The following is a 17,612-nucleotide window of genomic DNA, read 5'->3' on the forward strand; positions in this document are numbered from 1 at the left end:
TTCAATGAACCATGGCTGAAGGAACGGCTTTGAATCATAGACAATGCCTGGCTCAAAGCAGGCATTCAATGATTTTAGAATAAGTGATCCAGAGGATCATTAAGAAAAGGTGTTCAACCTTGCCCTGGTTCATTGACTTGTATGTGTAAAATACATTAAAACAGGATAAGAAATACTTACCTAAAGGAAAAATGACTGATATAGCAAGAAAATCATAGGAATATAGGTGTGTTATTCATTTGGAAGGCCGATGGCTGGCACAATATATGCTTATAAAATTGATTTACAAATTAATTCTCTAGGAAGAATAATACAGTGGTTATTCTAGCAATGTTGATCGCTACAGATGTAAGAATGCAATAATAAAGAAAGTAGGACAAAGAGAGCTAACCCAGAGCCTCTCAAACACTTGCATATATTGAAATTACCTAGAGGGTTTGTTAACATATGCGTCCGTAGGCTCACCCTCAGAGTTTCTGATTCAGTAGGTCTAGGATGGGGCCTGAGAATTTGCATTTCTAATAGGATCCTTGAGGAAGCTGAGCTGCTCCTCCATCTGGGAGCACAGTGAGAACCCCTGAGTTAGAAATCATCTTGGGGAAGAGTGTAAAAGGGCATGGCAGAGCAAGAAGTACATGACTGAATGTAGTGGGCATCTGGTGTCAGGGACTTTGAAAAAGAATTTGGACGAGGTAGTGGAGAGCTCTGAGTGCCAAAGTTAAAAAAGAAAAGACATTTTCTAAAGCAACAGAAAGACATTAAATGTTTTTGATGAGAAACATGATGGATCTCACAACCTGTGTTTCAGAAAGGTAACTCTAGTGACAGGGTAAGGGTTCTAGGTCTTTTTGAAAGCAGAAGAAATTGGGTAGAATCTGTGACTATTCTGTGTAATTTCATGATATGGTAAACTAAATGAGATAGAGAAATTAAGTGACATGATACAAATTAAACTGATATTATCTTTAAAAATACTCTAGATTCAGCTTCTGGGAAGATGGCGGAAGAGTAAGACGCAGAGATCACTTTCCTCCCCACAGATACACCAGAAATACATCTACACGTGGAACAACTCCTACAGAACACCTACTGAACGCTGGCAGAAGACCTCAGACCTCCCAAAAGGCAAGAACCCCCCCCCCCACATACCTGGGTAGGGCAAAAGAAAAAAGAACAAACAGAGACAAAAGGATAGGGATGGGACCTGCACCAGTGGGAGGGAGCTGTGAAGGAGGAAAGGTTTCCACACACTAGGAAGCCCCTTCGCAGGCGGAGACTGCGGGTGGCGGAGGGGGAAGCGTTGGAGCCACGGAGGAGAGCACAGCAACAGGGGTGCGGGGGTCAAAGCGGGGAGATTCCTGCACAGAGGATCAGGGGCAACCGACACTCACCAGCCCAACAGGCTTGTCCGCTCACCCGCTGGGGAAGGCAGGGCTGGGAGCTGAGGCTCGGGCTTCGGTCGGAGCACCGGGAGAGGACTGGCGTTGGCTGCATGAACACAGCCTGCAGGGGGTTAGTGAGCCACGCTAGCTGGGAGGGAGTCCGGGGAAAAGTCTCGACCTGCCGAAGATGCAAGACACTTTTTCTTCCCTCTTTGTTTCCTGCTGCGCGAGGAGAGGGGATTAAGAGCGCTGCTTAAAGGAGCTCCAGAAACGGGCGCGAGCCGCGGCTAAAAGCGCGGACCCCAGAGACGGGAATGAGACGCTAAGGCTGCTGCTGCTGCCACCAAGAAGCCTGTGTGCAAGCACAGGTCACTATCCACACACCCCCTTCCGGGGAGCCTGTGCAGCCCGCCACTGCCAGGGTCCCGGGATCCAGGGACAACTCCCCCGGGAGAACGCACAGTGCCCCTCAGGCTGGTGCAACATCATGGTGGCATTCGCCGCCGCAGGCTCGCCCTGCACTCCGTGCCCCTCCCTCCCCCCAGCCTGAGTGAGCCAGAGCCCCCGAATCAGCAGCTCCTTTAACCCCGTCCTGTCTAAGCGAAGAACAGACGCCCTCCAGCGACCTACACGAAGAGGCGGGGCCAAATCCAAAGCTGAGCCCCTGGGAGCTGTGAGAACAAACAAGAGAAAGGGAAATCTCTCCCAGCGGCCTCAGAAGCAGCGGATTAAAGCTCCACAATCAACTTGATGTACCCTGCATTTGTAGAATAAATGAATAGACAGCGAATCATCCCAAATTGAGGAGGTGGACTTTGAGAGCAAGATTTATGATTTTTTCCCCTTTTCCACTTTTTGTGAGTGTGCATGTGTATGCTTCTGTGTGAGATTTTGTCTGTATAGCTTTGCTTTTACCATTTGTCCTAGGGTTCTATCCGTTCCTTTTTTTTGTTTGTTTTTTCTCTTAATAATTATTTTCTTATTTTAATAACTTTATATTTTATCTTAATTTTATTTTACTTTATCTTCTTTCTTTTTTTCCTTCCTTCACTCCTTCCTTCCTTCATTCCTTCCTCCCTCCCTCCCTCCCTCTCTTTCTTTCTTTCTACTTCTACTAATTCTTTCTTTCTACTTTTTCTCCCTTTTATTCTGAGCCGTCTGGATGAAAGGTTCTTAGTGCGGTAGCCAAGAGTCAGTGCTGTGCCTCTGAGGTGGGAGAGCCAACTTCAGGACACTGGTCCACAAGAGACCTCCCAGCTCCATATATTATCAAACAGCGAAAATCTACCAGAGATCTCCATCTCAACACCAGCACACAGATTCACTCAACGACCAGCAAGCTACAGTGCTGGACATCCTATGCCAAACAACTAGAAAGACAGGAACACAACACCACCCATTAGCAGAGAGGCTGCCTAAAATCATAATAAGTCCACAGACACCCCAAAACACACCACCAGACATCGACCTGCCCACCAGAAAGACAAGATCCAGCCTCATCCACCAGAACACAGGCACTAGTCCCCTCCACCAGGAAGCCTACACAACCCACTAAATCAACCTCAGCCACTGGGGACAGACACCAAAAACAACAGGAACTACGAACCTGCAGCCTGCAAAAAGGAGACCCCAAACACAGTAAGATGAGCAAAATGAGAAGACAGAAAAACAGACAGCAGTTGAAGGAGCAAGATAAAAACCCACCAGACCAAACAAATGAAGAGGAAACAGGCAGTCTACCTGAAAAAGAATTCAGAATAATGATAGTAAAGATGATACAAAATCTTGGAAATAGAATAGACAAAATGCAAGAAACATTTAACGAGGACCTAGAAAAACTAAAGATGAAACAAACAACAATGAACAATACAATATATGAAATTAAAAATACTCTAGATGGGATCAATAGCAGAATAACTGAGGCAGAAGAACAGATAAGTGACCTGGAAGTTAAAATAGTGGAAATAACTACTGCAGAGCAGAATAAAGAAAAAAGAATGAAAAGAACTGAGGACAGTCTCAGAGACCTCTGGGACAACATTAAACGCACCAACATTCGAATTATAGTGGTTCCAGAAGAAGAAGAGAAAAAGAAAGGGACTGAGAAAATATTTGAAGAGATTATAGTTGAAAGCTTCCCTGATATGGGAAAGGAAATAGTTAATCAAGTCCAGGAAGCACAGAGAGTCCCATACAGGATAAATCCAAGGAGAAATACACCAAGACACATATTAACCAAACTGTCAAAAATTAATTACAAAGAAAACATATTAAAAGCAGCAAGGGAAAAACAACAAATAACACACAAGGGAATCCCCATAAGGTTAACAGCTGATCTTTCAGCAGAAACTCTGCAAGCCAGAAGGGACTGGCAGGACATATTTAAAGTGATGAAGGAGAAAAACCTGCAACCAAGATTACTCTACCCAGCAAGGATCTCATTCAGATTTGATGGAGAAATTAAACCTTTACAGACAAGCAAAAGCTGAGAGAGTTCAGCACCATCAAACCAGCTTTACAACAAATGCTAAAGGAACTTCTCTAGGCAAGAAACACAAGAGAAGGAAAAGACCTACAATAACAAACCCAAAACAATTAAGAAAATGGGAATAGGAACATACATATCGATAATTACCTTAAATGTAAATGGATTAAATGCTCCCACCAAAAGACATAGACTGGTTAAATGGATACAAAAACAAGACACGTATATATGCTGTCTATAAGAGACCCACTTCAGACCTAGGGACACATACAGACTGAAAGTGAGGGGATGGAAAAAGATATTCCATGCAAATGGAAACCAAAAGAAAGCTGGAGTAGCAATTCTCATATCAGACAAAATAGACTTTAAAATAAGACTATTAGAAGAGACAAAGAAGGACACTACATAATGATCAAGGGATCGATCCAAGAAGAAGATATAACAATTGTAAATATTTATGCACCCTACATAGGAGCACCTCAATACATAAGGCAAATACTAACAGCCATAAAAGGGAAAATCGACAGTAACACATTCATAGTAGGGGACTTTAACACCCCACTTTCACCAATGGACAGATCATCCAAAATGAAAATAAATAAGGAAACACAAGCTTTAAATGATACATTAAACGAGATGGACTTAATTGATATTTATAGGACATTCCATCCAAAAACAACAGAATACACATTTTTCTCAAGTGCTCATGGAATATTCTCCAGGACAGATCATATCTTGGGTCACAAATCAAGCCTTGGTAAATTTAAGAAAATTGAAATTGTATCAACTATCTTTTCCGACCACAATGCTATGAGACTAGATATCAATTACAGGAAAAGATCTGGAAAAAATACAAACACATGGAGGCTAAACAATACACTACTTAATAAAGAAGTGATCACTGAAGAAATCAAAGAGGAAATCAAAAAATACCTAGAAACAAATGACAATGGAGACATGACGACCCAAAATCTATGGGATGCAGCAAAAGCAGTTCTAAGAGGGAAGTTTATAGCAATACAATCCTACCTTAAGAAACAGGAAACATCTCGAATAAACAACCTAACCTTGCACCTAAAGTAGTTAGAGAAAGAAGAACAAAAAAACCCCAAAGTTAGCAGAAGGAAAGAAATCATAAATATCAGATCAGAAATAAATGAAACAGAAATGAAGGAAATGATAGCAAGGATCAATAAAACTAAAAGCTGGTTCTTTGAGAAGATAAACAAAATTGATAAACCATTAGCTAGACTCATCAAGAAAAAAAGGGAGAAGACTCAAATCAATAGAATTAGAAATGAAAAAGGAGAAGTAACAACTGACACTGCAGAAATACAAAAGATCATTAGAGATTACTACAAGCAACTCTATGCCAATAAAATGGACAACCTGGAAAAAATGGACAAATTCTTAGAAATGCACAACCTGCCAAGACTGAATCAGGAAGAAATAGAAAATATGAACAGACCAATCACAAGCACTGAAATTGAAACTGTGATTAAAAATCTTCCAACAAAGAAAAGCCCACGACCAGATGGCTTCACAGGCGAATTCTATCAAACATTTAGAGAAGAGCTAACACCTATCCTTCTCAAACTCTTCCAAAATATAGCAGAGGGAGGAGCACTCCCAAACTCATTCTACGAGGCTACCATCATCCTGATCCCAAAACCAGACAAGGATGTCACAAAGAAAGAAAACTACAGGCCAATATCACTGATGAACATAGATGCAAAAATCCTCAACAAAATACTAGCAAACAGAATCCAACAGCACATTAAATGGATCATACACCGTGATCAAGTGGGGTTTATTCCAGGAATGCAAGGATTTTTCAATATACGCAAATCAATCAACGTGATACACCATATTAACAAACTGAAGGAGAAAAACCATATGATCATCTCAATAGATGCAAAGAAAGCTTTTGACAAAATTCAACACCCATTTATGACAAAAACCCTGCAGAAAGTAGGCATGGAGGGAACTTTCCTCAACATAATAAAGGCCATATATGACAAACCCACAGCCAACATTGTCCTCAATGGTGAAAAACTGAAAGCATTTCCACTAAGATCAGGAACAAGACAAGGTTGCCCACTCTCACCACTCTTATTCAACATAGTTTTGGAAGTATTAGCCACAGCAATCAGAGAAGAAAAGGAAATAAAAGGAATCCAAGTCAGAAGAGAAGAAGTAAAGCTGTCACTGTTTGCAGATGACATGATACTATACATAGAAAATCCTGAAGATGCTACCAGAAAACTACTAGAGCTAATCAATGAATTTGGTAAAGTAGCAGGATACAAAATTAATGCACAGAAATCTCTGGTATTCCTATATAGTAATGATGAAAAATCTGAAAGTGAAATCACGAAAACACTCCCATTTACCACTGCAACAAGAAGAATAAAATATCTAGGAATAAACCTAACTAAGGAGACAAAAGACCTGTATGCAGAAAATTATAAGACACTGATGAAAGAAATTAAAGATGATACAAATAGATGGAGAGATACACCATGTTCTTGGATTGGAAGAATCAACATTGTGAAAATGACTCTACTACCCAAAGCAATCTACAGATTCAATGCAATCCCTATCAAACTACCAAAGGCATTTTTCACAGAACTAGAACAAAAAATTTCACAATTTGTATGGAAACACAAAAGACCCCGAATAGCCAAAGCAATCTTGAGAACGAGAAATGGAGCTGGAGGAATCAGGCTCCCTGACTTCAGACTATACTACAAAGCTACAGTAGTCAAGACAGGATGGTACTGACACAAAAACAGATAGATCAATGGAACAGGATAGAAATCCCAGAGATAAACCCATGCACATATGGTCACCTTATCTTTGATAAAGGAGGCAGGAATGTACAGTGGAGAAAGGACAGCCTCTTCAGTAAGTGGTGCTGGGAAAACTGGACAGGTACATGTAAAAGTATGAGATTAGATCACTCCCTAACACCATACACAAAAATAAGCTCAAAATGGATTAAAGACCTAAATGTAAGTCCAGAAACTATCAAACTCTTAGAGGAAACATAGGCAGAACAGTCTATGACATAAATCACAGCAAGATCCTTTTTGACCCACCTCCTAGAGAAATGGAAATAAAAACAAAAATGAACAAATGGGACCTAATGAAACTTCAGAGCTTTTGCACAGCAAAGGAAACCATAAACAAGACCAAAAGACAACCCTCAGAATGGGAGAAAATATTTGCAAATGAAGCAACTGACAAAGGATTAATCTCCAAAATTTATAAGCAGCCCATGCAGCTCAGTAACAAAAAAACAAACAACCCAATCCAAAAATGGGCAGAAGACCTAAACAGCCATTTCTCCAAAGAAGAGATACAGACTGCCAACAAACACATGAAAGAATGCTCAACATCATTAATCATTAGAGAAATGCAAATCAAAACTACAGTGAGATATCATCTCACACCAGTCAGAATGGCCATCATCAAAAAATCTACAAACAATAAATGCTGGAGAGGGTGTGGAGAAAAGGGAACCCTCTTGCACTGTTGGTGGGAATGTAAATTGACACAGCCACTGTGGAGAACAGTATGGAGGTTCCTTAAAAAACTACAAATAGAACTACCATATTTCCCAGCAATCCCACTACTGGGCATATACCCTGAGAAAACCATAATTCAAAAACAGTCATGTACCAAAATTTTCATTGCAGCTCTTTTTACAATAGCCAGGACATGGAAGCAACCTAAGTGTCCATCACCAGATGAATGGATAAAGAAGATGTGGCACATATATACAATGGAATATTACTCAGCCATAAAAAGAAACGAAATTGAGCTGTTTGTAATGAGGTGGATAGACCTAGAGTCTGTCATACAGAGTGAAGTAAGTCAGAAAGAGAAAGACAAATACCGTATGCTAACACATATATATGGAATTTAAGGGAAAAAATTGTCATGAAGAAACTAGGGGTAAGACAGGAATAAAGACACAGACCTACTAGAGAACGGACTTGAGGATATGGGGAGGGGGAAGGGTAAGTTAAGCTGTGACAAAGCGAGAGAGAGGCATGGACATATATACACTTCCAAACGTAAGGTAGATAGCTTGTGGGAAGCAGCCGCATAGCACAGGGAGATCAGCTAGGTGCTTTGTGACTGCCTGGAGGGGTGGGATAGGGAGGGTGGGAGGGAGGGAGACGCAAGAGGGAAGAGATATGGGAACATATGTATATGTATAACTGATTCACTTTGTTATAAAGGAGAAACTAACACACCATTGTAAAGCAATTATACTCCAATAAAGATGTAAAAAACAAATACTCTAGTGTTATCATCTAACAATATAATGCTATTGATTTATTATTTTAATTTAAGCAACATATATACTTTTCATAAACATTTTGGAAAATACAAAAAAGGAGAGAAAAGAAAGTCAATAACCCAAATTCCCACCACCTCCAGAAAACCACTAGTAACTTTTTTAGTGTATTGTCTCCATTTTTTTTTATGCACAGGAGTATTTCACGCTCTGTGTTGTGACCATACTATAGATAAAACATTTTTCCTATTACTTTATAAAAGTTATTTTCTTAAGTAATTGTATGCTCTTGCTAAACACAATAGTTGCATACAAGTATGCTATAGCAGATACTGATGTTTGCCTATCTAACAGTCATATTCCAGATTTTTCCATGCCTGCTGAATTTCAACGTTTTTAGGCCAACACCTCCCTTATTTGACTTAAGTAAATCTTAATTAATATAAAAAAATCATGGTAGTTCCCTCTTGCTGGTAGTTGATTTAATGGCTGTCTATTACTTTAAAAAAAGTCAAAGTTTTTTACTTTGACAATCAAAGTTCTCCATGACAGTAGCAGGTTGAATAATGGTCCCCAAAGTTATAAGATCCTACTACCCAGACCTGTAAATGTTACATTATTTGGACGATGGCTCTTTCCAGGTGTCATTAAGTTAAGCATCTTGAGATAAGTCAGGTACACTGAATTATCTGGGTGAGCCCTAAATGCCATCACAAGTGTCCTTATAAGAGAGAGGCATTGCTTGCTTCCACAGCACATGTACTAAAATGGGAACAATAAAGAGAGATTAGCATGGCCCCTGCAGAAGAGTGACATGCAAATTTGTGAAGCATTCCATATTTTAAACAAAAGAGAGAGAGAGAAAGGGAGAGGCAAAGGGAGATTTCACACAGACACACAGAGGAGAAGGTAATATGAAAATGGAACAAAGAGAGATTTGAGCATTCCGTGGCCACAAGCCAAGGAATGCTAGCAGCCATCAGAAGGTGGAAGAGGCAAGGAATGAATTTTCCCCTAGAACCTATAGAGCACGGCCCTATTGACACCTTGATTTTGACCCAGTGATACTGCTTTTGGACTTTTGGCCTCCAGAACTACTGTGACAGAATAATTTTCCATTGTTTTATGTCACCATGTTTGGTGTCATGGAAGCTGTAGGCAAATACTGTTCAAACCCTTCTTGAAATATTCTGTCCAATTCTGGTCGATAAGACATGGTCTATGGAATGGAAGGGTCTTCTTGGAAAGACTGTCTTGCTCTTAAAAAGAAATACATGGGGGAAAAGTCTTATTTCTTCTGCCAGATGTTGTTGCACCTACATGTAACGTTAGAACTGTGGAAGCCATGTCAGCCTGAGGACAAGCCAATGAGCCAAGGATGGGAGAGCAGAAAGATGAAAGGTGGAACAAACTTGGGCCTTGGATGACATCATCAAACTGCTTTAATTAACTAGCCCTGGGGACTTCCCTATAATGAGACTTCTTACATGAGATAATCTTCTTATGTGAATTAACATGATTCTTAAGCTGTCTTTAGTTGGGTTTTCCCTTACTTTCAGCTGAAAGCAACATACCAAATGCATGCATCAAATGGATTATACCATAATTCAGAAATTGGCAAACTGTTCCCCGCAAATAGCTGCCTGGTTTTGTAAATAAAGTTTTATTGGATCACAGCCTCACCCACAGACCATTATCTGTGCTTTTTAGCATCACAACAGCAAAGTTAAGTGGTTGCGATAGAGACCAAATGGCTCACAAACCTAAAATTAGGCTATCTGATCCTGAAAGAAAAGGTTCACAAGCTTTTGCCATCCTTGAACACAGCCATTTTTTTTTTATTGTTGGATATTGTTTTTCTAGTTTCTCCAAAAGTTGTCTTCTTTACACAAGTTTTTAAACCTGTCATTTGGCCATATTCCTACATATAAGACAGAGTGCTATCCATTGAGAAAGCGTCCAATAAGAACATAAATAAACATGCATGGAAACAATTTACAATCATCTCCTAGATCATCTGGGATCTTATCAGAGTCTGCCAAAGATTGTAGTCAATGTGTGAGATTGCGTTTTCCACTTATAAATAAGTACAGGTGATTATAACAACTTAATTTAAAACTGCAGCCTAGTCTAGAAGAAGAACAAGAAAACAAGCTTTTCTTTCCCTATTTTAAGTTTAAATCAGCCAAACCAAACTTCCTCCCGGGCTGAAAGATGTTGGTGGAACTTACATCACAGTGAATGTTATTACAGCTGAGAGAGAAAGGACCCTGAACGGTTTCCAGTAGGCAAGCTTGAAGCACCCATACTTCACAGTTGAAACCTGTGCTGGGGAGATAACTACTATTCAGTGTAAAAGGCAGGACTCAAAGTGTGTCACGTAAATGGAACCAACTGTATATTTATTGATGTCTGACTCCATGCCAATTTTCTTTCTCTCTTAAAGAAAAAAAAGGTCAATTCTTCTTAGAAAGTTACCCCAAGCTGAGCTGTGCTCTGAAGGCACCTTCCTTTAAGGGATCTGGGTGGCAGGCAGTCCTATAGTTAGAACTGTGGCCGCACAAAAGCAGGCTTTGGGAGGGAGTCACTGGCCAAATAACCCTTTGAACTTTATAGGAAAGTCGAGGTGCAGCTGCTCCAGCCAAACATTTCTACTTGCTTTCCTAGAAGCTGTTCAGGAGTCTCTTTTGGTGCAGAAACAACAAGATGGTTGCATCTCCTAAATTTCTGCGGGCACTTCCAGGTTGCCCAGGGACAAAACCCAGATAAACTGATGAGGTTCATAGGGGATCTGAATCATCCTTGAGGATGAGCCGCACCTTGTCCTTTTTTCAGGAAGAGTCATCTAGGACGATCCTGGCAGCCTGGAGAGAGTCCAGAGTTAACAGCCCTGAAGGTAACGCTCCATAAGTGCTTAGGATCTGGTGATGCTCTTCTCACACACACACACACACACATACACAGTCAAAAGCAGCAAAAACATCACCACCAAATCCTCAGAAAAACAGCTAGATAACCACTGACAGCAATGTGTCAGACTCAGAATATGAAAAATAGAGACAGATTTTCAACTCCATGAGTACTCAACAAGAATCAATAAAAGTGCTTTGGGAAAGCTCCTGTCTAGAACTTCCAGCCTATTCCGCAGTTACTTTCTTTCCAAAACATCTGATACAGGAGCCTTCTATTTCCTTTCCCAAAGAATGCTGGATGTATGTTAGGTTTTCCATATCAACTCTGCAAAACAATGACTACCGCCCCCCCCTTTCTTAACTGAGATAGACGTTAAAATCTGTAAGTGAGGAAGCACTCATTTTATTGCAGGTTTTCAACCCTTGTAATATTTAAAGTAAAAATGATAACTCATAAATAACTGAAGTAGATAAAACTTTCGATTTAAGATGTTAGGAAAAGAGTAGTTAAAACTAACACCTTTCCTTTAATAACACCTTTCCAGTTAACACCTTTCCTTTAATAACTTGGAAGTGTTTTGTACATGTTACCTCCTATCTCACTTTAATTTTGATATACAGCCCTATAAAATGAGCTATCCAATAGCTACTGAGGCTCAGAGTGATTAAACGACTTACTAAGTTTGCATTAGTTTTCTTGTTAACCATGATCATTATTAAAGTAGTCTATGCTTCTAAATATTTTAAAACACAGAAACTTAGAAAATTATTCATTAGTTCATAACTTGAAAAAACAACCTCAACCAAATAAAGGAGTCTGATTTGGCAAGGAGGCACAGATTTTACTATAAAACAGATGTACAAAAGTAGCTGGAGCTTCAGAAAAGTTACTTGGCCCTCTGAGCCTCATTTTCTCATCTGTAAAATGGGCATAACAATATCTAACAAGCAGGATTGTTATAAGAATTAGAAATAAAATATGCAAAGGTTCTGGAAAATGGTAAAATCACAATAAATGGTAGTTATTCACATTTTCTTCCAGGAAGGCATTTAGATATCAGTTGTTTGCATTTTATATGTAATTTAAAATATTTATTATATACAATGTTCTATAACAATCACAAACATTTTGACATATACTCTTTATACACGAACTCTTTACAGATATTACTGCTTAATAAAAAGTGTATATAGGGGCTTCCCTGGTGGCGCAGTGGTTGAGAGTCTGCCTGCCGATGCAGGGGACATGGGTTCGTGCCCCGGTCCGGGAAGATCCCACATGCCGCGAAGCGGCTGGGCCCATGAGCCATGGCCGCTGAGCCTGCACGTCCGGAGCCTGTGCTCCGCAACGGGAGAGGCCACAACAGTGAGAGGCCCGCATACCGCAAAAAAAAAAAAAAAAAAAAAAAGTGTATATACCATCTTCCACATAAACAGTCCCTATTGTTGGGCATATAGGTAGTTTTCCATCTTCACTCTTAAATAACACTGTGATGAAAACCTTTATGCAAAAGCTTCATCCACATTGAATGCTCAGGATCAGTCTCCAGAAGTAAAATTACTGGGTTAAAGGTCCATGGTCCTTGTGTTCTAATTGCTTTCTAAAAGGATTATACCAGTTCTGACAAGCAAAGCCGTTGAGAAGACAGTCTTCTTACCTCACTATCACTAGTCTCTGTCTCCATCACTCTGGAAATCTGTGACCACAAAGAGAACATCTCTCAGGTTTTTTTTTTTTTTTTTTTTTTTTTTTTTTAAACATCTTTATTGGAGCATAATTGCTTTACAATGGTATGTTAGTTTCAGCTTCACAACAAAATGAATCAGTTATATATATACATATGTTCCCATATCTCTTCCCGCTTGCGTCACCCTCCCTCCCACCCTCCCTATCCCACCCCTCCAGGCGGTCACACAGCACCGAGCTGATCTCCCTGTGCTATGCGGCTGCTTCCCACTAGCTATCTACCTTACGTTTGGTAGTGTATACATGTCCATGCCTCTTTATTGCTTTGTCACCGTTTACCCTTCCCCCTCCCCATAGCCTCAAGTCCATTCTCTAGTAAGTCTGTGTCTTTATTCCTGTTTCACCCCTAGGTTTTTCATGACATTTTTTTTTTTCTTAAATTCCATATATATGTGTTAGCATACGGGTCTCTTGCAGACAGCAAATATATGGGTCTTGTTTTTGTATCCATTCAGCCAATCTGTGTCTTTTGGTGGGAGCATTTAGTCCATTTACATTTAAGGTAATTATCGATATGTGTGTTCCCATTCCCATTTTCTTAATTGTTTTGGGTTTGTTATTGTAGGTCTTTTCCTTCTTTTGTGTTTCTTGCCTAGAGAAGTTCCTTTAGCAGTTGTTGTAGAGCTGGTTTGGTGGTGCTGAACTCTCTCAGCTTTTGCTTGTCTCTAAAGGTTTTAATTTCTCCATCAAATCTGAATGAGATCCTTGCTGGGTAGAGTAATCTTGGTTGCAGGTTTTTCTCCTTCAACACTTTCAATATGTCCTGCCACTCCCTTCTGGCTTGCAGAGTTTCTGCTGAAAGATCAGCTGTTAACCTTATGGGGATTCCCTTGTGTGTTATTTGTTGTTTTTCCCTTGCTGCTTTTAATATGTTTTCTTTGTATTTAATTTTTGACAGTTTGATTAATATGTGTCTTGGCGTATTTTTCCTTGGATTTATCCTGTATGGGACTCTCTGTGCTTCCTGGACTTGATTAACTATTTCCTTTCCCATATTAGGGAAGTTTTCAACTATAATCTCTTCAAATATTTTCTCAGTCCCTTTCTTTTTCTCTTCTTCTTCTGGAACCCCTATAATTCGAATGTTGGTACGTTTAATGTTGTCCCACAGGTCTCTGAGACTGTCCTCAGTTCTTTTCATTCTTTTTTCTTTATTCTGCTCTGCAGTAGTTATTTCCACTATTTTATCTTCCAGGTCACTTATCCGTTCTTCTGCCTCAGTTATTCTGCTATTGATCCCATCTAGAGTACTTTTAATTTCATTTATTGTGTTGTTCATCATTGCTTGTTTCATCTTTAGTTCTTCTAGGTCCTTGTTAACTGATTCTTGCATTTTGTCCATTCTATTGTCCATTCTATCTCCAAGATTTCGGATCAACCTTACTATCATTATTTTGAATTCTTTTTCAGGTAGACTGCCTATTTCCTCTTCATTTGTTAGGTCTGATGGGTTTTTATCTTGCTCCTTCATCTGCGGTGTGTTTTTCTGTCTTTTCATTTTGCTTATCCTACTGTGTTTGGGGTCTCCTTTTTTGCAGGCTGAAGGTTCGTAGTTCCTGTTGTTTTTTGTGTCTGTCCCCAGTGGCTAAGGTTGGTTCAGTGGGTTGTGTAGGCTTCCTGGTGGAGGGTACTAGTGCCTGTGTTCTGGTGGATGAGGCTAGATCTTGTCTTTCTGGTGGGCAGGTCCACGTCTGGTGGTGTGTTTTGGGGTGTCTGTAGACTTATTATGATTTTGGGCCGCCTCTCTGCTAATGGGTGGGGTTGTGTTCCTGTCTTGCTAGTTGTTTGGCATAGGATGTCCAGCACTGTAGCTTGCTGGTCGTTGAGTGAAGCTGGGTGCTGGCGTTGAGATGGAGATCTCTCGGAAATTTTTGCTGTTTGATATTATGTGCAGCTGGGAGGTCTCTTGTGGATCAGTGTCCTGAAGTTGGCTCTCCCACCTCAGAGGCACAGCACTGACTCCTGGCTGCAGCACCAAGAGCCTTTCATCCACAGGGCTCCTTAATTTGGGATGATTGGTTGTCTATTCAGGTATTCCACAGATGCAGGGTACATCAAGTTGATTGTGGAGCTTTAATCCGCTGCTTCTGATGCTGCTGGGAGAGATTTCCCTTTCTCTTCTTTGTTCTCACAGCTCCCAGGGGCTCCGCTTTGGATTTAGCCCCGCCTGTGCGTGTAGGTCGCCGGAGGGCGTCTGTTCTTTGCTCAGACAGGACGGGGTTAAAGGAGCCGCTGATTCGGAAGCTCTGGGTCACTCAGGCCCGGGGGTAGGGAGGGGCACGGAGTGTGGGGCGGGCCTGCGGCGGCAGAGGCCGGCGAGAAGTTGCAGCCTGAGGCGCGCCTGTGCGTTCTCCCGGGGGAGTTGTCCCTGGATCCCGGGACCCTGGCAGTGGCGGGCTGCACAGGCTCCCCGGAAGGGCTTGTGGCTAGTGACCTGTGTTCGCACACAGGCCTCCCGGTGGCGGCAGCAGCGGCCCTAGCGTCTCATGTCTGTCTCTGGGCTCCGCACTTTTAGCCGCGGCTCGCGCCCGTCCCTGGAGCTCTCTCAAGCAGCGTTCTTAATCCCCTCTCCTCGTGCACCAGGAAACAAAGAGGGACGTAAAAGTCTCTTGCCTCTTCGGCAGTTCCAGACTTCTCCCCGGACTCTCTCCCGGCCAGCCGCGGCGCACTAACGCCCTGCAGGCTGTGTTCACGCCGCCAACCTCAGTCCTCTCCCGCGCTCCGACAAAAGCCGGAGCCTCAGCTCCCAGTCCCGCCCGCCCCGGCGGGCGAGCAGACAAGCCTCTCGGCTGGCGAGTTCCGGTCGGCCCGATCCTCTGCGCTGGAATCTGTCCGCTTTGTCCTCCGCACCCCTGTTGCTGTGCTCTCCTCCGCGGCTCCCAAGCTCCCCCACTCCGCCTCCCGAAGCCTCCACCCGCGAAGGGGCTTCCTAGTGTGTGGACACTTTTCCTCCTTCACAGCTCTCTCCCGCTGGTGCAGGACCCGTCCCTATCCTTTCGTCTCTGTTTAGTTTTTTCTTTTGCCCTACCCAGGTACGTGGGGGGTTTCTTGCCTTTTGGGAGGTCTGAGGTCTTCTGCCAGCGTTCAGTAGATGCTCTGTAGGAGTTGTTCCATGCGTAGATGTATTTCTGGTGTATGTGTGGGGAGGAACGTGATCTCCGCGTCTTACTCTTCCGCCATCTTCCCGGAAGTCGGCCCATCTCTCAGGTTTTGATTTATATTTCCTTGGTTGTGAAGTGAGGCTGAATTTGTCTAAATATTTGTTAAGTTTGTTTGCAAATTAATTGTTCTTTTCTTTTCCCATCTTCGAAGACTTAATGTTTTTCCTATAGATTTGTATGAGTTATTTATGTGAAAAATGTTAACCTTGCTGAGTGACCTGCCACCTAAATCAAACGGGCTGGGACAAACAAGACAGCACTGACTGCGAGGGAAGGACGCTGAAGAACCTCCTGGGTTCTCAGAAAAACTGGTCACATGATCTCAACTCCCTGAAAGTGTACAGCTCTGAGAAAGCAAGAAAAGAGGAAGAGAATCAGGTCACTAACATTTGTTGAACATTAAACACAACTATTCAACATTTTACACCAAATATTTATTGAGCAACTATTCTATATCAGGCTTTGTTCTAGATGGGATATTACAATGGAGAAAAGAGACAGGGTGTCCACTCTCACAGAGCTTATTTATTGAATGCTTCCTGAATGTCAGGTGCATTTCCAGAGGCCTCCTTGTCTGCTACCTCAAGAACTCTACGTGGTAATTATTATTGTTTCTATGTTTTTCAAATATGAAAACTGAGTCTCGGATAAGTTGGTTTAGTTGGTCAGCAGCAGACAGCAAGCAGTTCAGTGCTGGGGTCAGGACTTGAAACCAGGCACCCAGGCTCCAAAGCCCACATGTTCTTACTATCCTAATAGATAAGGTAAAACTTCAAATACAGGCAGTCTTTGTGCTGTAGTGCAGTACTGTAAAACTAACCATGCAGGCTGAAACTGTACAAAGTGATCTTAATGATCACTGGGAAAAATTACAATTGTTCGGTGACCTTTAGAAATTTTTGTCAAAATAGTAAAAACTCTGTCAGTTATAAATGTATAATGAAAAAAATAATAAAGCAAACATTTATTTAGCACACTGTAGTTTAACATATTATTTAGTATTAAAGTGTTTTATTTCTTTGTAGAAACGTTATCTAGAGTGATTAGGACTGTGCTTGCCTTCTTGTCATATAACTTACAATACAAAGTATCTTTCCTATGCCTTGGTAAATTGTCAGTCTCTTCTCTAAATTTGGATGTTTCCACCATTTTATCCTTTGCACTTTTAATACCATGCAGTACTTGAGAGTCCCTTTAATGTGTATATGTGGTAGGGGGTGCTGGTGTTATTTCCTCTGAGACATCATCTTTTTGTCATTTTCCACATTTACAGAAATAAATTCCTAAATTCCTTTGGTCGCTTACCTTGAGTCTCTAGAATGGCTCCAGTGTCAACATGCCCATGCTCAGCTATATTTTCTAAACTCAATTTACATCCAATTTGAATTTTACTTCCTGAATTATCACTTTTTGTTTCTTTCTTCGCTTTCATTTTTGTTGACAATTTATTCCATTGATTATCCATTTGTGTAAAATGTCACATAGGTTATCACTGCAAGACTAGGAGGCAACCCAACTGCACACTTTGCTGTTTGTGTGTAAACTGAATAACAGACGCACAGAGACCAATCACCAACAGCCTTTGAAAGAAGTGGCAATGGTTGTGATGTTGAGGC

General features: G+C 41.3%; 1 long non-coding RNA gene and 1 other non-coding gene across 2 annotated transcripts in view; one reads left to right on the forward strand and one right to left on the reverse strand.

Moving 5' to 3' along the window:
- The window catches only part of LOC132597054 (uncharacterized), a 139,901-nt gene that overhangs the window by 3,057 nt on the left and 119,232 nt on the right, over positions 1-17,612 (reverse strand). The window lies entirely within an intron of this gene.
- On the forward strand, positions 8,919-9,020 carry LOC115848592 (U6 spliceosomal RNA). The gene has a single exon (XR_004037760.1). It is a non-coding gene; the product is annotated as a U6 spliceosomal RNA (small nuclear RNA).

This window comes from Globicephala melas, chromosome 3 (assembly GCF_963455315.2).
Source record: "Globicephala melas chromosome 3, mGloMel1.2, whole genome shotgun sequence".
Taxonomy (NCBI): Eukaryota; Metazoa; Chordata; class Mammalia; order Artiodactyla; family Delphinidae; genus Globicephala; species Globicephala melas.